The 25648-nt window shown below is 41.5% G+C and overlaps 1 long non-coding RNA gene across 1 annotated transcript; it reads right to left on the reverse strand.

The window, feature by feature from the left end:
- Positions 1–13311: 13311 nt before the first annotated feature.
- LOC141658506 (uncharacterized) lies at positions 13312–16508 on the reverse strand. The gene is made up of 4 exons (XR_012549286.1): positions 16339–16508; positions 16172–16239; positions 14973–15059; positions 13312–13502 (listed from the first exon to the last, which is right to left on the reverse strand). It is a non-coding gene; the product is annotated as an uncharacterized LOC141658506 (long non-coding RNA).
- Positions 16509–25648: the final 9140 nt, after the last annotated feature.

Consider the following 25648-nt stretch of genomic DNA (forward strand, 5'->3'; position numbering starts at 1 on the left):
CGGTTTTGGAGAAGAACAATTCATCATTGTTTTTCTTATAATTTTACCTAATAATACTCTAAAATGTTTTAGATAATATTCATTCATTCAACTCATCCAAAATATAAGTTTTCTAGAGAAATAAAATCCTCTCTTTATCTCTCATCAAAACCGAAAATACTTAAGTGTTTATAAATATTTTTGGTTCAATTTTCTACTATAATTAATATTATAACTAGTATTTATAATATTGATTTAATTAAGAGAAGCCTTGGGTATTAAGCATAGGGAGAGATCTTACACTTAGATCTTCATTCTTCCATTGGAATAAGCTCAAGAACAAAAGAGAAAGGTGATCTCTTTTGTGCCCAAATAACCGAAATTCAATATGTAAGGACATGATTTCTCCTCTATTTATATTATTGTTTGCATGCATAAGATCCGTTTTAATTTTATGACAAATTAGTTTTGACATATATGAGTATGTTATATTGTATATGATTCTACATTTCCTTCAAGATGTGTGGCTATACGCTTGTACTATAATCGTTCGAAGGACGTGGCTTAACGCGTTACACATAAGAATGAATTGTTATGCGATCAGCAAACTCTTTCTTCAGGCCGCCTATCAAATCGGACAACGTGGTAAAATCTACTAATCTTTCAATAAGACCTATAATAGAAGCATATTCAAACAACAATGAGAGTAAATAATTCATGAAAAATGACTAATTTATCTTTGCGAACTGCTAATAAAATGTGAGTCAAATTTTCGACTGTACATAATTTTACATTTTGCTAATTATCCCCAAAAAAGTAAAATTTGTTATCGAAAATCGGCTTTTGTTAATTGTCAAACTAGAGCAATAATGTACAAGATGATTGTAGATTACTTAACATTAAAATAAAAGCAAAATTAATAGTAAAAGGCATATAGAATATAGTAGGTGCGATGTTATAGGCGTGTAACCCTGACTTATACTCATAGTATTGACTCACAAATTCTCATTTAAGACAACACTGTTTATCCGTGTTAAGCTTATGACGGATTAAGTATTATATCACTTATGTATATAAGACCAATATACTGTTTTTCCTTATGCATTTTTATTTACACAAGTGATATGTACTTGACCCGTCTTAATCAATTAAGCTTAACACGGATAGTATCGTCTTAAGAGAGATTTATTGATATTGAATACGGCGTCGTCTCCAGTTACCGTGGGCAGTGGGTGGAATTGGGAAACTGAGATTCGAAGTGCTTGGTCCATGGTCAACCTATAAGGCTACTTCCTCAATTCCTCTGGATTTTTCTATGTCAACACCTGAAAACTGTTAGGACATTTACACTTACTAATTATAGGTATGGAGCTTTCTAATTTAAGAAGCTTGAATCTAAGTTGTGATAAGGCAAGTATCTTATGTTTGATTGACCAATTATAATTCTATAAGTTGTTTGTTTGATCATCGGAAGTATCTTAGGTTAGTATTTAAGTTTAAGACGGAGATGTTGTAGGCTTTTAGGTAATAAGTCACAAATTAGCATCTCATATTCCGATTCATATATATGTGTGTCGATGATTTACTGATTTCTCACACTCCACTTGCAGTAATACTTAAAATTCACATGGTACTCATGTACTATGAATCTATGATGTATGGACCGGAGAAAGTGTGGCATTGCCTTATTTAAAATTCGTTTTATCATATAAATTTGTATATTAACTACTTTATTGTTGCCACTAATTTATTTACTTTTGCTTCTAATTTTTAAGGTTTTAGTTAATTTATTATTTTAAAAGAATAAAGATAATAATTAAATAAGCGGAAATAGATGAAATACAGAGTATGAGTTTACTTTTTATCATCAATAATAACTGGCTTTGACATTTCACATGGATTTAGTAATAACTTTAGTTGTTCATGTTATTGGACCTAGTTCTTTCACATTATAGCCTTATAGGTAGCAACAAAGTCAACATTTTTAGCATGAAGGCCAATGTGCTTGTTCTTTTGACTATCTAATTCAATCTCAGACAAAGATTGGGTGATCATGATAATTTAAGACTGAACTAGTATATAATTATACAGAGTACAAACTATAGCATGAAGACGTTTCTAATTATATAAGGAAATATTATACTGAGTATTTATTCATATCAACTTAATTGTCATTTATATATATAGTTATAACTTATAATGAGTGTTAATTGTGTTTTGCCTTTACACTGATAGACAAGATACGGAAATATGGTGATTAAAATCTCAAATATGAGAACGAGACATATATTCTAAATGTACACTCCGTCTGAGTCAACTGAAATAAATATTGCTACACATTAATTTGTTTCGAATTTGTTTAATAACTTTTTGATATTAATACATCAAAATTAAGAGTAGAGTTTGAGCTAAAATACCCTTCTCTTTAAATAACCAAACATAATAATTGATGAAATTGAATTTTGTAATAATGCATCACGTGTTTGTATCTAGAAGTCAGAGTTAGAGACAAATAGTCGTTAATAATTGAAAATAAATATTTACCATAACTCACTAAGCTTTCTATTTTAGGAGAAAATGGAGCAGGGTTTCTAAAAAATGAGTGGTCCAGTTGAAATGGGCATGTGAGTATGGCTTCAGCCTTCAAGATTAGATGCTCTTCTGTTATTTGTCGTTAGGTGCCCAACTTCTGTACTCCTCCATCCCAACTTGTCTATCATCTTACCCATCAACACTTAGATTAACTCAAAGGAGTTGTTTTAGCTAAACTAGAAATCCTGTGTTCAAACTCGGAAAATGAATCAATGTTACCCGGCTCGAATCCGAACTATACCAAATAGTTTCCACCAAAAAACTTGTCTATCATCTTAGATTTTATATTCAAAATAATCAACTTCCCTCTACAATGAGTTTTAGTAGAAATAGTTTTCAACAACACTATTTATTGTTTTATAAACCTTTTTTCTAATCTTTTAGATATTTTCTCACTATTTCGATGATATATTTTCATAAGGTTCTACCATCCACTTAGTCAACTGACCATTATCACCTTGAAACATGTATATGTATTTATACTCCTTAAATCTTATTATCTATATATTTTAGAAAGTATTTCTAAAACGAGGGGAGAAGTTGATTGTATATGGCTTTTTTTATGGTACTTCAATATCATAGGAGTAGACGAGTAATTATAATTGCTAACTACGAGTCTGTTTGATAAAACAAATAGATAGACGGTTTATTTGGCCCAAAATTTTAACTAATTATTTTTCTTGTAAGTTTTGATGAGTAGTATTTTTAGCTTAGATGAAATGAATCTGCGGAAAAATCACATTATACTTGTAAGGTTTGTCACTTATTTGATCATCAATCATGTTTACTTGTTCATAAAATACATTTTTTTTCCAAAACAACTCGAAAACTAAAAATCGCTGCATTCTAAACTTGTTTCTAGAATAAGTTCACATCCAATAAAAACTTTAATCGAATAAAGGTTTTATGGACAATATACCAAACGTAAGAAAAAAAACATCGAGAAAATATTTTTATTCAAAAATTAATTTACAAAGATTGTTGACATTTGGTGAAACATGATATTTTAATGATTAGTCTTTAAAGTCTTGAAATTCGGTTTATTCGATCCGATTCTATTTTAATCGGTCTTGAATCGGACTGCACCGAAGACTAAACCAATTCTATTTTAATCGGTCTTGAATCGGACTGGACCGAAGACCAAAACCTAAAAAATGTGAATCGAGGATTGGACCTGAGGGTTGAGATTTGATGAAACATGCATGGTAGCCACTTAATTTAGTTACAACTTTACCAAGTTGACTAGTTGAGGGAAGAATTGCACAAGTCACAATGAAAAAAACTAAAAAGTGATGCTCCGTACTTAACCAAGAATTGAATGAAAACACGCGTTTCATCAACTTATTTTTAGACTTTAGCTCCTCCATCTCAACACCAATTCTTATTTCAGACCAAGGTATCCGTCTTATTAATAAGACGGATACCATATTCTCTCACAAAATACCCATTTAGGGTGAGTGGAGAAGCACATGGGAGGTCCCACCTTTATCCCCTCTACCCATTTCCTCTCACACAACGACCCGTCTTAAAATCCAACCCGTTTTAAGCAAGACATACTCCCATCTCAAATTCTCTCATCTTCTACAATAAAGAATCACGTGTTGTGTGACATTCAACTATACAACTTACACATCCTCCACGTGATTTTATATCCAATATTCTTAACCCATCTGTCCTCTTCCTCTCAATCTTGATCTTCCATTAACCTTTTCCTTTTACCTTTTTCTCTTCTTCTATAATCTTCCTTTTTATACCCTTTTACCTTTTTTTTTCTTCCTTTTAGATTATATTCGAGAGCATGACGGGTAGTAAACTACCAATGCTATGGTATCTTGCCGGTTTCGGATAGCCGAGGCCCGAGTTGTTAATAATTAATAGCGGAGTTAGGAAAGGGTTAGTACTTAGTAGGAAGTTAAGAGCACTCGCCCTTCTGAAAAATAGTATTTCCGATGTTTTTAGTTAAAAATCTTTTGGGTGTGTTTCAAGTTTACCTAATAATATTAGGCCTTGTTCTTTTAGACTTAATTTCCGTTCATTTCAGTTCAATTTAGTTCGTTCAGTTCAGTTCATTTTTTCTCTTCACAAATTAACTTTAGTTCAGTTTAGATCCATCAGTTAAGTTAAATTCAGTTTAGTTTAGAATTCAGACGGTTTTCGTTCAAAAGAACAGGGTCTTAGTCTATTACCCATTTTTCCCTGCAGAATATTTTTTGCCTCGATAAGTTGAAATTTTGACTTCGCCGCATAATAATAAATTCGGATTATATCAGGTTTGGTCATAGATGAATAATATCCCCTTTGTTTAAAATCATTAAATCACATCCATATTTCCTCTCGTAGAAGTTTGATCAACTTCAGTTTAAGCCGCTAAAATTACAAATTACTAATACTACTAGCTCAAAATAAAATTCAAAAGTTGCCTAATTTAACTTAGATTAATGTTGTCAACATGATTTATCACGAAGGGTTTTAATTATTTTTAAACATTAAAAGGACATATAATTGGAAAAAAAAAAAAAGTAAAGAGGTGAGGAGCACGTGAATAGCATGTGAAGCGTATGGGGAGTAACGGCAGGCGGCAGTAGTGAGTTGAACAAAATGTACGTGACAAACATTAAGTAGTTATAAATATGCAAATTGTAAACTTTCCAAGCATGTGAGTTGCGTTTTTTTTTGTTAACTTTTGGTTGCTAACCTAATTAATCTGGTACGATTACTATATTTGATTAACAAGGTTCATTTTGGTAATGGTGTATTATGGACCATACCATTTCACGTGATGGTGGGGTTGTACCGTTGAATGTGTTTTATGGACTCTTTGGTTGATTTGTGGGTTCAATTTGTTAGTGGTGTCCCATCTATGTATTGTTTGATAGAAGACCTTTATCATCAATAGGTTTTGATACAAGTAGGGATGTTATCGCGGCGAGGCGGTCAGGTGGGTCATGGGTGTTGTGAGATAATTGTACCCGCCTCATCTCCGTGGTAGTTAGCCGGTAAGACTTGTGATATCAGTTTTTCTATTCGAGCCATTGGTTGAATGATTGAATGTCATCACTTTACCTTTTCAATGACATTTTTGGATATATGTTTTCATGATTTTATGGATAATATTTCAGATACTTTCTCTCTTTCTATTATTTACGGAGTATTTACTTTTGTATAAAATTATTAAGAAAACAAAAAAAATACAAAGACAGACAATTGATTGGAAAGTTGAGGCCCAACAGTTCTATATCCTTTATTAGCGCAACCTTCACTTACTGCTTGGAAGAAGACATCTATTTGGGCCATGGGACACCAGGTCTATTCAAGCTGAAAAGTAATTATCTCATATGCAGCACCACTGCATTTGCTGAGATACCTGAACCATACCATTGATTTAGGGTTATTCTATGAGCTGCAAATAATGATTTGATTCTCCGCAGTTATTGTGATGCAGATTGGGGTCAGGGCCGTCTCCGAGATTTCGGGGGCCCTGTGCGAAATTGTGAAAATGGGCCCAATACCGCTATATTTACGTATCTACTTGTATATAAACAAATCCAAATGCTATTTACACAGTTTTTTTCAAAAGTATCATGTTTCTTTTACACGGAGTGTTGTTTTAAAAGTATAATATAATGTAGATGTTTTATTGATATGTATTTTTAGACAAACTTCGCATATCAAAATAAATAAAATGAAGAAAAGAAGCAAATAATCTAAAATTAAAATTGCAGAAATAGGGAATCGGGAGGAAATAATCTAAAATCAATAATGTAGATGTGGGGAGGCGAACCCTAATACATGCATAAGAAAGACTAATAGACAACATACTAACCCACCTCTGCCAGTTACACTTTGTGAATCATAGGTGCATGAAACCCTATATATTTTTTAACTCACTCTATTGGGCCCCCAAAATTCGAGGGCCCGTACTGTCACGCGTGCCCTTGAGATGTTAAAAGCCAGCCCTGATTGGGGTTCTTGTGTTTTCACTGGAAGATCACTAACTGGATTTTGTGTGTTTTTAGGTAATTCATTGATATCACATAAGACCAAAAAGCAGAACACATTTAGCAAATCATCTCCAGAATCTGAAGCTTTGTTACACAGCTTTGAGGTTTCTGTTCCACTCTTTATCACACTCCATTGTGATAACAAAGCAGCACAACAAATTGCAGCTAATCCAGTATTCCAGGAGAGGACAAAACACTTAAGACTTCGAAGGGTTGATTCAAACCAAACATATAGGCATAGCACATTAGATAGCAGAGACCTTGACTAAGGCCCATGGAGAACATCAGCATGTTTGCCTTACTTCCAAGTTAGGACTTGTCATGTCTCCTCGAAGTCCAACTTGAAGGGGGGCTATTAGAAGTATGGCAGTTGCAGTCTTGCAGACAACATCACCACCCTCAATATACATTTGACCACAACCAATGCCGATCAATGCGACCAAGAATGCTCTAGAAGTTTCCGGATGAAGTCGATTTAGTTACAAGCGACTCAAAGACACACGATCAAGATAATGCAGTCTCGTTATTCATACCGTATGTAATTGAGTCAACTTAGTTAATGAAAATATCTAGATATTACTTAGTTGTTAAAACATTAGATGTTTAGTATAAATACCATGTACATATGCAAATGTAAATTATCTTTGATCATAATATTATACATCGTTTTTTTTACTCTTTTCTCAATTTTCTCTCAATTAATCTGAGTGTTTGCTCGTCAATTTTCCATAGAATTCAAGCTTTTATCCGGCTTCCATAATATGCTGTAACGCCCCCGAAAAACAGACAGGCAGCTCAAAATAGCTCTTTTATTAATAATAAACAGCAGCGGAAAAATAGGGCGTCACCGCCGTATTCCCCCTTCGGAGAATACAAGGCTTTTACAAGAATAAAGATAAATACACTTGTTAAAACTAAAAACTAATAACTCTATTACATATTCATCCTATTGGGTCATCTGAAAATCCTCACTCTTGACCTTCCCCGATACTAATGTGCCTGAAAAAGAATGAAAGTAACATGATCAGCCAACCACAGGCTGAGTATGACTCCGGTCACCTCCATCGACCCTACTTACCTCATTTTAGTATTTTACTCCATTCACATCTCACAAGTATATCATAGATAGATCACATGGGTACAAATGAATCATTATTAAACAGTCATGGATAACCTGTCATTCAGCATGCAATAACTTATTATACTGATGGGGCATATTCTGCACATGCTGACCGAGTAAACATATTGAGCAAGGTCAAAGATATCCACAAGCAAAGTCAACGACTTAGACAGCCTAGCCGATGCAGCCCATCGGCCTGTCACCCGGGTCTCGGCCAGGCAACTAGCCAGCCGGGACACATATCCGCGTACTCATATCCAAGACCCCTCGGCCGGCCTGCCATGGGCCCATCGGCCGAGGGTAGAACGGTCTTTCCACCTGCTAGCCACTTGGCCATTTGGCCACTACGTGACAAAAGGTGAAAGTCTATAAATACTCCTCAACCTTCATTGAGGAAAGGATCCACAATTTAACCTAAGAATCACTATTCATCTGGTAATATCTTCCTTATCTCTCTACAATACATCCTTAGCCAAGTAACAACAACTTACCTCTCTAAGTTTACTGACTTGAGCGTCGGAGTGAGTACGCTCGGCCAAAGCCGAGCCCTCAGTTTATTCATCGTTTCAGGAGACCGCGAGGAGGATTCAAGCAAAGACGTCATTCTACAAGCCACGGGTGGTAACAATACTTGCTCTGGAATTACACCCGAAACAATTGGCGCCGTCTGTGGGGAAGACACTAGAAGCTAGTCACATTCATTCCCAAACAAAAATATAAACACAAAAAAAACCCACCCCCAAAAGCTAAAAAGATGTCGAAACAACAAGAGGTATTCGTGATCGACGAAACCGAACTCTACCAAGATGATACCGTCCACAAACTGAGTTGTGCAACCCTCCACGGTCAAGTGATTCAACCGAGTACGGGATGCCAATAATACCAGACACTCACGTCAGGCGACGGGTCACCATCATGGGACATGTGGTTGATGCAAGAAACCAAGATGCTTCCGGACCCTGGTGGGAGTACGCCGCTCACACCGTCACGCCGACAAGAGCGACAGAAACCGTCCAGGAGACCAGGGCCCAAAATGTGACCCCAAGAAACTTGAACGGAGCATTAGGAGAAGCTGACCCTGTCAAGACACCGGAGGAGCCCAGAGTGGTCGTGGTAGACCTAAGTCCTTCTCGCACTCGCGAGAGGACGCCGTCGCGGCAAAGACAAACGAGGCACACCCCGGAGGAGCGAAAGAAGCCCAACTCGCCGAGTTGGAGAAAAGCCCGACTCACCGAGTCGGAGGAGAAGTCCTTCTCGCTACGAGGAGAGAAGCCGGACTAGGAATGCGAGGAGCCGATCGCCGCGTGTCGTTCGACATGTGGTCAGACAGCCCCTCAGTGCCTATGTCCTTGAAACCGCCGTGCCAACCAAGCTGAAATTGCCGGCACTCACATACAAAGGGGAAAGCGACCCCACCGACCATGCCGAGACCTTTGAGTCGTACATGTCGGTGTGGGAGCAACCCGATGAGGTCTGGTGCCGAGTCTTCCCAACGACCTTGCATGGGATGGCTCAAAGTTGGTACAAGGGGCTGCCCGATGGCTCGGTATGCTGCTACGCCGATCTAAGGGATGCCTTTTTAGCCCAGTACTCTTGCAATAAGAGGAAGGCCGTAGAGACATCGGATCTCCTGACTATCAGACAGGAGGGCGGCGAAACTCTGCGAAGCTATGTGAAGAGGTTCGACGCCAAGGTTCAACAGATCCGGGAGATTAATCCCGAATTGGCAGTCTTCGCACTGATGAAAGGCCTCCCAAGGGGAGCTCTAAAAAACGAGCTCATCAAGTGCGGCGGCCTGACCTTGGACGCCGCCAGAAAATTGGCTGACCAAACCATTAAAGTGGAGGACTATCACAAAACCTGGGTAGGCTCTAGCGAGGCCGAACCCTCAGAAAAGAAGAGCCGCCGGGAGGACAACCCGGATGAAGGACGCCGTGACAATAATCGGTCACGGTCTGGTGAAAGACGTCGCGACAATAATAGGTCACGGTCTGACAAGTCCGCCAGAAACAACCCGGTTGGTACGGGGAGTTCGGGAACGTACTACCAGCCGGTATAAAAATCGCACCCCCCGGTCGTATCGGCCGCCGAGGTCTTCGCCCCGAGCAAAAACGAGGGCCGAAATGGGAAAGACCCCCAAGGCGAAGGGGGACGGTGACACGAGCGATCGTGAGTACCACGGCCACACCGGTCACCTTATCGACAAGCCGAAAGACTGAAGAATGCCATTGAAGAGCGATCCGGAAGGAAGCCTCGGCAAGTACGTTGCCAAAGGCCAAAAATGACGCTGCGGTTCGGACAAGAAATCCGTCTTTGAACGGATAGGAGTGATCCATGTTGTCATCGGGGCAACGAGAACGGTGGGTCCGCTCATGGGCACAAACGGCACCGAACGACTGTATCGGGCCATCAACTTTGTGCCCAACACAGCAGTCCCCGCTTTCAACATCCCCGACATGACTATTGGGAAGAAGGACTATGCGGGAGTCATCGCCCCTCATAGCGACCCACTTGTAGTCCATTTGAACATATCCAACCACCTGGTCAAGAGGTGCCTGATTGACACAGGCGCCTACACGAACATCATGTTCAGGGAATGCTTTCTCAACCTCGGTCTGAAGGTTGAAAACTTAAGCCCCTACACCAGCCCACTGTACATACGGCTTTTGGGGCCGGCCCTGGTACCCCAGGGTCAATGGGATCGCCGGTGATGTTCGGAAGGGTATACGCCAAGAATGTCCTAGCTGAGTTCGTGGTCATTGACGGCTCGTCCGCCTACAACGTTCTCATAGGCCGAGTCACGCTAAGCAAGGCTGACGCGGTGATGTCCATCCGGGCCCTGACACTGATGTATGTCTCGGACAGGGGGGAAGCGCATAAGCTCGTCTCCAAGGACGAAAAGGACGAAGTGGTCAATGTCCAGATATCTGCCAGGGGGTGCAACATGCAATCCTTCAAAGTGGCGAAGAAATCAGAGAAGGGAAAAAGCCCATCCTTGCAACAAGAGGGCAACTTCATGGAGGCGACCGACGGCTGACTAAGGAGGGTGTGTCTTTGACGAGCCATGAGGACACTGACAACCTCGGGAAAAACTCTGTATAGCGGCGGAGGTGTCCAAGACAGCTGTAGACACCCCGACGCATGTTTAAATCTAATGTAGAATAATCCAAGTTTTTTACCAAAGTGCTCATTTTTCCATAGTCACCCTCAAGAAACAGACGCTAGCTCACACTGTCACATCGACAAGAGCGGCAGTCATCAACAAGAAGCAGACTACCGTCGCAGTCACCCCAAGTAGTAGACGCCACGGCATTCACCCCAAGAGGTAGACGCCGTCGCAGTCACTCCAAGTGGTAGACGCCACGGCCGTCATTATCAAGAAACAGACGCTAGCTCACACAGTCACATCGACAAGAGCGGCAGTCATCAACAAGAAGCAGACTACCGTCGCAGTCACCCCAAGTAGTAGACGCCACGGCAGTCACCCCAAGAGGTAGACGCCGTCGCAGTCACTCCAAGTGGTAGACGCCACGGCCGTCATTATCAAGAAGTAGACGCCAGCTCACACTGTCACATCGACAAGAGCGGCAGTCACCCCAAGTAGTAGACGCCACGGCAGTCACCCCAAGAGGTAGACGCCGTCGCAGTCACTCCAAGTGGTAGACGCCACGGCCGTCATTACCAAGAAGCGACGCCCTGACTCACACCTGTCACATCGACAAGAGCGGCAGTCTACATCAAGAAGCAGACGCTGGCTCACACTGTCACACCGACAAGAGCGGCAATCACCCTCAGGAAGCAGACGCCGCGACAGTTACGGCCAGTGCAGTTGATACTCGCAAAAGCGATCGAGACGCCTTAAAAAGCGTTTAAACACAGTTGGGATGCGCACTCTAGACCGCCTCGGCCGGGCCGAGGCGGAAGCAAAAAGACGACTCAGACGAAGACGAAAAAAAAAAAAAAAAAAAAAAAAAAAAAGACCTCGGCCAAGCCAGAGGCAAAGTAAAGACGCTAAGTACAGTTGATGCGCTCAACCATTAGCGCAAGGAAGCTCAAAGTGAGGTAAAGACCTCGGCCAAGCCGAAGGCAAAAGAAACGAACTCTTCTTGAAAATAATAACAAGTTACAAGTGAGGAGAATACAGACGACGGCCGTCCCCATAGGGATAAGCCAAAACACAACCTACCAAAGTTGTACAAAATACAGGGAAAGAAAAGCAAAAGGTTACAAATATGTCATTTAAAGCGCCAAAAGATGGCAGGGAGGAAGGGCTTAATAATTGGCTCCCGAGCATTGGCTATCCGAGACGCCGGTGAGCCTCGGTGACGACCGCCCGTCTCCCTATGCCTCGTTCTTTGCTTGCCATCAGTAGCGGTAGCAGCATCTTCTTCTATGGGCAACCCAGCAGCGTTCTTAGCAGCCTCAGCTTCAGCAGCCTCAGCCTTAGCCTCAGCAGCCCTCATTCTCTCGGCTTCCTCCTTGGCCGCCCTAGCCTTCTCAGCGAGAGCCGCCTTCTCCGCGGCCGCCTCTTTCTCTATCTTCACCCTCACCGCCTCTTTGGCCTTCTCCTCCACGGCTTTCTCCTTAGCTTCGAGCTTGTCGTCAAACAGCTCGTCAAATTTGTCCCACGGAAAGGAGCCATCAAGAGGGAAGAGCTCCCCAATCACTTCCCTGGCAGCTTCTTCGGCCAGATCCCGGTATTGGGCGCACATATCAGGAAGCATGGCGGTTTGGAGCATCTCAATGTCCTCCTCCTTTTGTCTGATGATGGCCTCCTTGCTCCGAATTATCTTCCCCTGGATCTGAAACTGGCCCCTGATTTCGTTCCTCTGCTGGAGATAAAGGTCGGCGTGCCTCTGAACAAGGTTACACTTCTCCAACAACTTAGCAGCTTCGGCCGCCGCAGCCTCGGCCTTGGCTCTCTCAGCAAGGACCTCCTTTTCAGCGTCCTCCCTGAGTTTTTTCTTAGCCAAGAGCGCCTTCTCAGCATCTCCCCTAAGCCTCTGCTCATTGAGGAGATCCAGCTTCGCCGACACGGCCACCTTCTTAGTAGCATTAAGCTAAAAAACAGATTGAGCCACGGCTTTCTCCTGCTCTATGATACGAGCACCGGTCAGCTCGTTCCACCTCGCCAGCTCCTTGATCAGCTTCGTGCCTTCCACTATAAGCTGGGAGACGGAAGCCTTCTGGGATGAGGAGTCAATGGTGACGCTTTGATCACCAGTGTAACAGCCCAAGGTAACCTGCTAACGTGATATTGTCCGCTCTGGGAGACACAACCCCCTCACGGCTTTAAAACGCGTCACATTAGGAAGAGGTAGCCACATGATTATAAACCATGCTTCGTTCCCCTCTTCTACCGATGTGGGAAGGTCACCTTCCCTCCTCCCCAGAGGAGAAGGCGGCGTCTCTCGCCCACCAAGACAGCCCGGCTCCGATACCAATCGTGACACCCTCACTTATCGCGGAAAAGTAAACACGTAATTCTACGTAAAAACCGACGGGATATGTTTGTAATAGGTTCAATTGGGTAAAAACCTGTAATTTTTAAAACCTGAACCTGTTATAAAGATATCCAAAAGGGAAGGTGTCAAACATGCAAGGTCCAAAATAAATCTCAAGAATGAAACATCGCTAAAGTCGCGAAAAGAAAGTTATACAAACCAAATATGAGAAAGGGAGACATATGTCCCTAAAATGTATGTGACATAAAAAGGGGTTTAAGGGTCGCAATAAAGTAAAACCAGTCTAGGTCCCAAGGTTACTTTGCTCGCTAGCTCGTCCATGTACCCCATATATGCATCACCTACCTGTCATTCGCATTTTATACAAATACGAAAGCCACAGTCAGTGGGGAGTAACTCGAGTCCTCTAAACCATGAAATGTCATAATTAATATAACATGTAAACATAAGAATATGAATATGAATAACACATAGCCTTAGCATATAGATGCTAGACAATCGTGCTTATCATGTGAACAACAATATAACAACACATAGTCCTAGCATGTGAATACTAGACCGACTCATACTACACTATCATGTGAATCACATAACATCCAGGAATCCAAACTCTATCAACCATAGCCGGCTTGCATCTCACCTTCTATGATTCATAGAATCACCATACAAGAAAGGGCAATATATCAAAGACAGGCATAAGTTCTTAGTACGGTCAATAGTCACTTTGTAACTCAAGTCTATACCACGAGGTAGGGAAGGTAATCGAACCGGTATCTTGGCTCAACGGTTACTATTAAGAAAACATGGCCAAGAGACAACACAACCCTAGCCTAAAATCTGCGCAGACCTAGACATGCGGATACACACCACCGCACCCAAGACTCACAACTTTTTTTAAAACATAATGAAGTGGGTACCCTAAGGACACCACCGAAGGGTTGGCTAGTATTTAAGCTGACCCCATACTATCAAAATAAGTACCTGAGGTCATGCCCCAACTTGGATTAAATCCACTAGTCAGGAACACAAAGGCTATCAAGCAGTGAACATATACTCGTCAGAGACTATAAAGACCTATCAATGATGAAGGCCGAAATACTCACCTAGGACCTAGTCCCAGCTTGAATACTTTAGCCCACACCACACACGACTCACCACACAAGTCAATTAAGACACCCACTTAACCTTAAGAGGACAAAAAGTCCTACTTACCAACATAAAATCTAATATTCTATCATATGAAAGGCTATATAAATGTCTAATCAGTAGATAAACCAACAGAATCCTCAATACCAATTTCCAATTCTAACAATATTAACCAAATTAAAGGCTTTGGGGAATCTAGGGCCGTTTTTACAATATAAGAAGCTACTTAAATCAACTAATTACACATGTGAGATAAAAAATATAATGAATGGCCTAAAACAAGAAAAAGGCCGACTATCTAATTCATTCAAAATTTCATCCAACCGAATTTTTACCCGCAACCCCAGCCCTGCGACAGTACGGGTCAAATTTGCGGTGACCAATCACTCAATTAATCGACATCGCATCAGTCAAAGGGACTAAGGCTCAGTTTTCGGCACAATCAACAAAACATTACAATTATCGCTATAAAATTCATTTGAGCCTATTAATTACAATTTCATTTTGTAAACTATCCTAATATGTGATAACTATTAATATGAGCACAATTTTACCATCCTTATTATCTTTACTACTAACATTATTCATTCACCTAAACACTTATCAAACAACAGGCACACATTAACTACTAATGTGACATTAATTCGTCGAGTAACTCGGAATAGTTACCTTAAGCTAGCAAAGAGACAAGCAATAAACTTGAGAAAGCTTCTAAAACCCAAAATTACTCTTCATCTTCAACCACATATGAGTCACCTAAAATAATTATGTGAAAGGACGATATTAACGAATTATCATTATATAAAATATGAGTCGGAAATATAATTATTTCAAATGAACTAAACTAGGCGCCTAAAGAAATCCATAACCACGACTCGAGGACCATTTGAGCAGCCCTATTTCCGCCTCAACAGCCACCTATGGCTAAGGCGCACTCACCAAGCCCTTTGCCTAGGCCGGCAAACGGCCCGCTTACCCGATCCTAAACAGCCACCATTATAACCCAAAACCAGCTGTGACCAACCAGTCCATAGGACGGGTTTATAACTTCAAACACAACTCAGCCCATTCAAAATAAAACATGTAAACAGCTGGGGAAAGATCAATCGTATACAAAGGGATAGCTGTTTAAGCCAAATTCAATAATACAAAGCGATATCTTTCCGAGCGATAGTAGTAATTCAGTAATTTCTAATATTAAATGCGACATGGAGTAATTTGTTCACTATTCTCAAACCTGGAAGAGTTGGGAGCGTGAGACGTCGACACTTAAATAATTGTTAATACTTATCAGACTCAGTCCCTTTAACGGCTCCAAAGCCGAGTTCAAAACAATCGAATTTCCCACCCAGAAAATCGTGTTATACCAGTCCATTTCGGTCCAAGAACAAAGTCGAAACATTTGGACTTTGACCCTCACACACCGTTCCAAACACTAATCCTTATGACCCACACTCCCTAAAATACATACAACCCATTGTAATGAGTCCCAAAGATGTCCCGATTTTTGGCCTTAAAAATGATCCTAATTTCAACACCTATAATTTCAGGAAATGTGCCAAAACAAAAATCAAATACCCCATTTTCACTATTAAAGAAGCTCATTTGTGACCGTCTTAAGACGAAATTTTAAGCATTAAAATGATAGTATTCACCCAATTAAATTACCCAACATAATTACCCACTTCACCATGAATCCAAAGGTACTAACTTTTCTCAAAATTAATAAGTAAATCTTGTATAAGACCGTCACATGCTACAATAATATGGAAATTTCATAAAGAATGAAACTTTAACACAAGTAAGCATCCAATATACAAACTAGCATACAAAATCGACTTAGTAACGAATAATCCTATCACCGTTACCTTAAACGCTCCTTATTCTCCGAATAAATGGTCCACAAGGCACGAGCCTCACCCCGGGTCTTCGAATCCTTCATAAAAGGGCAAGAAAACGGAATAAAGAAGCTAAAAGACGACACTTTTATAAGACGGCGAAAGACGAAACCACTACAGAAAGGAGACTTTCTTACCTTAAAAGGAGGAGGAAGGAAAGGGGAAGAGAATGGTACAAAAATTACGGAATTTGGTTGAGAATGGAGGCGGGATCTGGGGTTTGAATGATCGGAAACGGTGTTGATGATTTTGGTGGATGCTGATTGTTGTTGCTGGTGAAACGCGCAAAAAGGAAGGGAAAAGAAGGGGTAGGGACGGGGGTGTACAACAACAACAATAAAATAATAATAATAATAATAATAATAATGAGACACCAAACTAGCTTGCTAGCTTCTAATTATACGTACGTTTCTTCATCGTTAAGTAATTTCGTTCGTTTTTAAAACCGTCTCGAGTTAATAAAAATCGGTTTTTAGTAAAAGTTTCATTAATAAAACGGAATTAATAATAAATAAATTTAATGAGTGAAAATAAAATAAACTCAGCTAGTTAACGGAAATAATACGATATCAGCTTGAATCGGAAATATTAGCGATTTTTACGAAACTAACGGATATTAATAAAAATTGCTAATTTAGTGAAATAAGCTCAAAATAGCTAATTGGACGGTTTTGTTCCCAAAATCCATCTCGGGTTCACTTAAAACAACTTTCATAAGGACTCGTAAAGAAACGGAAATTATTAAATAAACAAACTCGAACTAACTTTAATAAACTTGAACTAACTTTCAATAAACTTATTAATGATTATTAAAATTAACGTATCGAATTATGATTAAATTAATTAATTAGCTAAGCATATATATATAAATCGTTAAATGATGTAATTAAATTCAAAATAGCAATTAAAAGAATTTTATTCAACTTAATAAAATACGGGGTGTTACTATCACCCCATCTTTTAAAAGGTTTCGTCCTCGAAACTTGAAAGTATAAATGGAAGGTTATGAAAATAAAACATTAATGAAGAGTTTTCAAAAGTATAAGTCTCATTCATGGAACGGAATTGCTCTTGTCGTGCACACAAGAACGCTAACTTTCCAAGTCAGAGACAAATTTAAAACAAAAACTATTCGCCGACAAGCAAAGAACAAGTTATCAAACGTTTCCAATAACTAGTTCTAACATCCGATCAACGTTAAAATCAAAATAAGAGAAAGGTAATCTACTCAAATTTTCTTTTGCAAAAGCCAAAGTAGAAATAAAGGTTTCACCTTTAAACTAAAAGGGGAGTTAAATTCCTGAAATATAATATTAAACTTTGACAAAGGCATTATGATTAAATCAAAGTGAATAGAGATTGGATAAAATTTACAAAAATCTCAGGTTTAGCAACTCAAAACCATGATAAAGAAGTCTATACTCAAAGAACAATTAGAGAATTAAATCGAATTTTCATTTTCCAAATCTTTACAAATAGGGAAAATTTTGTAATAGTAACATAAATTTTTAACAACGAACCAAAAATGGTAGCTTGAAATATTTAGAAATTGTGCGAAATGAAAAGTAAGTTAGACATCATAGATACAAGTATGCTAAGAGGATTCAAACTTAACTAATCAAAAGAGGTATGATGAACTTCCTAGGGATAAGGATTGAAGTCAAATTTACAAGGATGTCAAAGATAGAGTTTCACAAGATACGAGTGTCAAACTTAAAGGAGGAGCAAGATGAAGCGAGGAAAGGAGGTATGAACGGTAACGCTCATGATCAAGGAGAAAGGGAAATTAGACAACAAGGAAAAGTCAGATACTCAAATCTCAAACAACAATGTCATAAGGTAACATCAATTTATGTATGGCTATCAACATCCTAAAGGTATCTCTTTCCAAAATCACATCATAAACCTTACTCCGTGTTGTATCAGAGCCGGGGCCTGTGCCGGTGGGCAGCGAGGACGCTGCCTTCTCCTCTGGGGAGGAGGGAAGGTGACCTTCCCACATCGGTAGAAGAGGGGAACGAAGCATGGTTTATAATCATGTGACTACCTCTTCCTAATGTGACGCGTTTTAAAGCCGTGAGGGGGTTGTGTCTCCCAGAGCGGACAATATCACGTTAGCAGGTTACCTTGGGCTGTTACAAATGGTATCAGAGCCGGGGCCTGTGCCGGTGGGCAGCGAGGACGCTGCCTTCTCCTCTGGGGAGGAGGGAAGGTGACCTTCCCACATCGGTAGAAGAGGGGAACGAAGCATGGTTTATAATCATGTGGCTACCTCTTCCTAATGTGACGCGTTTTAAAGCCGTGAGGGGGTTGTGTCTCCCAGAGCGGACAATATCACGTTAGCAGGTTACCTTGGGCTGTTACAACCAGCCTGCACTTGCTGGGAAGCCTTCTGGGATGAAGAGACGATAGTGACGTTTTGATCACCAACCTGCACGGGGCTCTTCTCCACTCGCTGCTCATTAAGAGCAACGGCCGACAACGAGTGATCTGCACGAAATTTAATTAAAGCATCCATGTCATCATACATGGACATACCGAAGAGCCTGACATCGGAAACGTCTAATAAACCGGTTAAATCTGGGCCACGGGATAGATACGTACCGTGCTTGGCCTTCTTGGCCGGAGGACGCATTTCCTTCTTTGGTCGGATTTAGCGAGAGAGTCGGCCGCTTCCTCTTACGGACAAGGGGAGATTCCTCCGCATCAGAGTCCCCCCCATCGGTAATATCAACGATCTCCTTCGTCTCCTTCTTAAGGGGGGGGATGGGAGGCGGAACCGGTGTCGACGCCGTCGCCGCCGAAGACTTTGTTTTCCGCGTCCGACGCGCCATGCTACAAACAACCTTCGCCTGGGCCGCCTCCATATCCAAGCCCTTCAGTTGTTGATCCATGAGATCATTCGGCGACGTTCTGCGGTAACGGGTTAAAGCCTTAGGGTGCAAATCAGCAACGGTCTTATCTTTGTTCAGCCCCATCCTCCGAAGGATATCCTCAGACAGGTCCGGTCCAAAGTGGTCTGCAAAGGAAACAAGGCAAGAGTTAAATAGAAGAAATAAATCAAAGTTCAACAGAAACGTTGAGAGCAGAGATGGGCCTCACACCGACCCCACTCACCCTGCGCTAGGGCCGGTATGAGGCCGACATGGCAGAGCGGCTCATCCTGAAGAATGATCTGCGTTGGGGGAATCCATCTTTTCGGCACCCCACTCTTGTCCGCCTCAAAAAGCCTCATCGCCAGCTTCTCATCCGCCTTAAGAGGAACCTTGCTGGCGTCCATCTTAAGCTTTTTCCGGGAGACCCATCTATCATGCTCCGCCTTAGTCTCGCACCGTAAATTAACTTGGTGCTGGAAAGACCGGGGCCGCGGATAGTCATTTGGCACCTCAACATACACCCACCGACCTTTCCGGTCTTTGCAGGAAGAAAGTTTATCAACGGAGACATAACCCGGCTCCATTTGCACACTGTACCATCCGACGCGACCAGAAAACGACGGCTTAAGGTGGTGAAGACGACGGAATAAATTAACCGTTGGAGCCTCTCCCTTGAAGAGACAGAGCCAGACAAAGCCGACTATGGTCCTAATGGCCAACGGGTGCAGTTGGGCCACGACGACGTTCATGGCCCTAATAATGGCCATAACGTATTCATTCAGCGGAAACCGTAGCCCGTACTCCAAGTGCTGCATGTATACGCCGATGCAACCCGGTGGAGGGCAACAAACGGCCTGACACTCCTCAGGGACAACAATTTTGTATCCCCTGCCGAAGTGGAAATGGCCCTCGAAAAATGTCTCGTCGGAACAACTGGCGAACTTATGAGTCCAAGCACGGTCAAGGCGGACCTTACAGGCGTCCCCGTGATCCATGACGTACTGCCTCCCCTCATTAGGATGAGCCCTTCCAGCATCATCACTGAAATCATCATCATCATCATCATCATCATCATCATCCTCCCATTCCTCCAAAATTTGAGGATCAACTTCAGGAGAAGGAGACCTAGGGCCCCCAGACTTTATCGGGCTGGCGTCTAGTATCCCCCCCTCACCAAGACGCGACGAGGAATCCCCCGGCGCAGAAGCGCTAGTCCCGGCATCGGCAGAAGACATGTTCACGACAATTACTTAACAAAATAAAAGAAAATTTGTTTGTTTACCTTGAAGAAAAACACTCGCCGGAGTAACAACTCTGAAAATTAGAAGACAAAGAAGCCCTTGAAAGTTTAGAGGGATGAAAATTTCGGAGAAAAATTTGAGAAAATGAAATTGGTAGCCAAATTCACGGAACAACTGCCCTATTTATAGGGAAAAGCCCATGAAGAAGGACCAATCAGGGAACAGCCCATGAAGCGTCAGCCAATCAGCGAACAAACACGTGTCAGACATGCAAACACGGAATGTCAATCGTTGCAACAGTTGAACGTCAATCAATGCAACAGTGACCAAGCGTCTTCAACACACCCCTTCATATCTCTTTGCCTATTCATCTTCCTCAACAAATTCCTAGGTATCTGCTCTCCGCCGGCCACATGATCAACCAAGCTAGGAAGCACCGGCCTGGGGGCACTCAAAAACAACCGACACTCTCAACCCTGGTCTCGGCCAGCGTCACCCTCTTTTCCACATCGGATGCCCTCTACACATCCATGTGGAGGGGGGATATGGTACGGCCTAAGCAGAACCAAGCCGAGGTAGAAGAAGCCGGGGTAGAAATTTTGGTCTTACGCAGAATATACGCTCAACACACATCGGAGCCCATACCACGGCATAGACTACGCTGGGGGCAAATTGATGAAGCATATTCTGCACCTGCTGACCGAGTCAACATATTGAGCAAGGTTAAAGATATCCACAAGCAAAGTCAACGACTTAGACAGCCTAGCCGATGCAGCCCATCGGCCTGTCACCCGGGTCTCGGCCAGGCAACTAGCCAGCCGGGACACATATCCGCGTACTCATATCCAAGACCCCTCGGCCGGCCTGCCATGGGCCCATCGGTCGAGGGTTGTAGACACCTCGTTTCTGCACCTCCCGCAAACCACCCGGTGATGATTGGGCCGCATGTTTGATTCGCGGAACAATTTGTGACAGTTCGTAAGATTATCGTCAAGTGTTTGCTCAAATATTAATGTCAACCTCTTAGTTGTCATCTACGTCCGGATACGGTCGTTTTGCGATAATTAGAGTACATTGAGTCGGGTCAAAAACCGTCTCCATTTTTCGATAATTTTGTTAAATCCCGAGTCAGAATGTTCGAATGTTAGGATATTTCTATTCCATATTTCACAAATTTTATCTTTTGGCAAATAATATTCCGTAATATTCACAAGATAATCGGATTATTTCCGTCCTACCATAACTCAAACGCGGAAATCTTTCTTCAACGGGAGGAAACCTCACGGGAATAGACGCAGCAGTCTTTGCGCCTCTTCCAAGGGACGCAGATGGGCTGCTGCGCCTCTTCCCGTGCCCTTCTTTGCATGATTTACGTATCTTTTTATATCTTTCCGAGATTCACTTCCAAAGAGTCTCCGAAACCCTATTCCTCCGTGTGATTAGTATAAATAGGAGCCTTCGCTCCTCATATTTCTCACGCGAGTGTCCGCCCTTCTCTTCTCCCTTTGCATTCTAGACTTCGTTCTTACTAATTGGCGCCTACGTGCTTGGACTTCCGACCACGTAAGCTCGGATCTTTCCGGTACCACCTCTCCGTTGCATGACCGACCAATTTGACCAACTACACTCAATCAATCTAAATAAATCAATCGTTTTCCTCTTACGAGGGCACTCTTTCCTTGCATTCGCGTCGAGCATTCACTAGTCGATACTTAGTCCTTCTCGTTCCGTCAACATGTAAGTCTGAGGGTGTATAATTCTCTTTATTTATTGTATTTTACTTTTCGTATCACCATTGTAAGATTTATGTCGAAAACACCATTAAAACCGATTTCTAAAAATATGCTTTAAAACCTCTTTTTTTACGGATTTCCAGTAGATAACCGTCGAGAAAAGACGCAAAGAATCGCTGCGCCTCTTGAAGGAGCGCGATTCTGCTGCGCCTCTTCGTGAGAGGCCGCCAGATTCCTCGCTTTTCTTCTTCCTCAAATCCTCTCCGTAATTCGTGTTTGTCTATTTGTTTCTGTTTGTCTTTAATAATTCGTTCGCATGATAGCATAATAATCACATGTATTATATTCATCATCATTAATTCACATGTTTTAATTGTCATAAATCCGACTTAAATCTCAAGTAATCAATATTTGCGGTTTTCGTCATTAATATTCAATCCAAGTTTTAGAGATTCAATTTCGTTCGTATTGAGTTTCTGGAATTTATCTTTGGTATATTTTGCATCCATGTTCATTGTTAATTCGTCATATTCATTATGTTTAGTCTAATCAATTAATTAGTTTGTTTAGTTGTTTATTGATCTCATTCATTAACATCGTCCCTTCATGTAATTAATCCGTTTAATTCCGTCTCATCCATGTTTTACTGTTTTTATGACCCCTTCATATGTAAATAATCCATCAATCCCTTTCATCCGAGTAATATCATCAATCGATCCATTAAAATTAATAATTAACATTAACGATTTGTAGTTAAGCCACGACGAGAACTCACCCTTGGAAAGACGCAAGAATCTGCGCGCGCTCTTCCAGGGCGCAGCTCTGCGCCTCTTCTTCAGGGCGCTCTGCTGCGCCTGTTCCAGGTTGAGTTCTGTCTCTGAACTCCTTTCTGCTTTGACCTAGTTTATTTAGCCTACGTAATTATCTAACTAATATTCGTAATATCACCTGGTTTCTATTCGTTAATTCATTTATTTATTTCTTTTATTTCTTTTATTTCTTTTTCTCAAATTATCCGTTTTAAGGGTGTTTTCGACATAAATCATCTAATCCGTTGTAATTAATGTAATTTTTTATTATTGTAATTTTTTATTATTGTATTTCTTTTTGTTGTATTTCTTTTATTGTATGCTTTCCACATGCAAATGAGCATTAAATCCAACTTCGACCCAAATTGTTTGCTAAACTAATTGTTCACCGACTTAGTCTAATCTTCACATGCTAGGATTAATTTATTGGATGTTGCATTGCATGCATATAGCCGACGATATATCAAGTATGAATAAACTCCCTAATCATTAGTAGAGGCCGCTATCGAGGCGGGCGGGATTAGGTGTTCGATCAAAAGAGCTTCCTAATACGTACCCTCACCCCTTACTCCAGATCTCCGTGAGCACCCGTGTTCATTGGCATCCGCGAGAGTCATTCTAGACATAGAATGCTAAGGGTAACGATTGCTTAGTGTTCATGTCACTACTTTGTGTCTTGACATGACACGAGGTATTCGAACGGTTCCAATTTCCCATAAAAATTGGTGGCGACTCCATACAAAATGCAAACGCTTGTTTTTCCGACCTTCACCAAGCGCCCCCGTGGGCGGCCCGCTGTCCACAGTTTGGCGACTCCGCTGGGGGATATACACTTAGGTGTAGCTAGGGTGAAACTTGAACAAGGTTAGGGAATAATTTGTACAAGACAATTGTCGGTTTTCATAACTCGGTCTTCCTAGATCGTTTAATTCGGCCTTCCTAGGCCCAACCCAACCCATTCGACCAATCGTCCCGTCTAAACGGTCCTAATTCTTATTTGGGCCTAAGGATGGATAGCGATTGACGTCATCCATACCATGATGCTTACTCTTGTTTGTATCAAGGGCCTTCACTACTTGAGGAAATGGACTAGGAATCGGCCTTACTGTTGTTTGGCACGAGCCTCTCCACAGACTTCGGGTTTGATGGTTCGGTATGGCAACCCACCCTTTAAACCAAAACCCTTTTAAATACACTCAGCATCCCGTTATAATGCTTGTATAAATGTGTAAACCTTACGTGATCACCACTTCTAAACAAAACCATGACGAATTTTCAAAAAAAAAAAATCAAAACTCATTTTCAAACAAGATTTTCGAAAAAAAAAGTAGGCCTTCAATTAGCGCAAAATCCGGTCAAAACTCTGTCCGTTTGTCAAGTCAAAATTCGGGCCACAAGCCTATTTCAAAACCTCACTTCGAGTCCACTCCTGCAACTACACTACAGTTGGCTAGGACACACATTTTCAAAGACCTTGTCTTTCTTCAAAACTCACTCAACACAAGTGGCACACACCCACTTCACGAGTCAAAACTTTTCTTCTCTTAGCAAGTGTGATAGAATGGTCGATCGTGTTTTGATTCGTCGCCAATCTCTTATCCAGTTTCCAAGATGCCTGGGTCAAGTGATGAAACAAACCTCCAGCAAATTCAAGAAAGTAGTGATCGAATCCTAGCCGCGATAGCCCAAATGCAAATCACTCAAGAACAAACCTATGACCGCCTTGAACTTATCGAAGGCCGTATCTTTGATGTAGAGGGAAGGTTGCCTCCCCTTAAAGGTGAAGTACTACAATTTTTCGATGACGAGTCTAAAGATGAGAATCCCGCCCTAGGGACAACCGCAGTGAGAAAAGACTCCAATACCTAGAGGAACAATTGATGTACCTTAAGGGGGATGACATCTATAGGGAAAATAATCGCAAGTATGAAGCCGTCAATTCCAAATTGCCTACTAACTTTAGCATGACGGATATCCCTAAGTTTAAAGGACACGAGAACCCTTTGAACCACATCCGCGCCTTCAAGGACTACATGTCTATCAAAGGCATCAAACCCGAGATGTTCTTAAGGATCTTTCCTTCATCTCTTGACACCATTCCGAAGCAATGGTTCTACACTTTGGATCACAAAAAGGTCGCTACTTGGGAAGACGCCGCGATCGAATTCTCGAAACAATACGCGGATAATGCCGAGATCCAAGTCAACATGCGTACCCTAGAGGTTCTTACCCAAAATGACAAAGAAGGATTCACCGACTTCCTAAGTAGGTGGAGGAAGACTAGTACTCAACTAGTTGAACGCCCGGATGAGGCCACTCTTGTGGAAAAGTTCGTGGATAATCTCAAGCCCATATATGCCAGTCACTTGAGATATCAAAACATCAAGACTTTCAAGGACTTAACCGTACTAGGGACACGAATTGAAGATGACATCCGCAAAGGACTCTTGTCCAAAACGGTAGGTCGAGGATATCAAGGGTCCACAAGTCGTTCCTACGGCTCTACTAGCAAGACCGACGAAGTTAACCTTCTCGAGCCATCCAAGAAAACTAGCCCACCAAGGAAGTTCACAAACCTCGGGGATACATACTCCAACGCTCTAAAAAGGCTAATGAAGCAAGGTAAACTCCAACCCATTGGACCTACTCCCGAACCTGAAAAGAAGTCCAAATTCTGGGATGAAAACTCCTACTGTGAATACCATAGGGGCAAAGGGCACGACACAGAAAAATGCTACAAGTTAAAACACGTGCGGGCTTCATTTCCGACTTCATCGCATGGGCAAGG

Source organism: Silene latifolia, chromosome 6 (assembly GCF_048544455.1).
Source record: "Silene latifolia isolate original U9 population chromosome 6, ASM4854445v1, whole genome shotgun sequence".
Taxonomy (NCBI): domain Eukaryota; kingdom Viridiplantae; phylum Streptophyta; class Magnoliopsida; order Caryophyllales; family Caryophyllaceae; genus Silene; species Silene latifolia.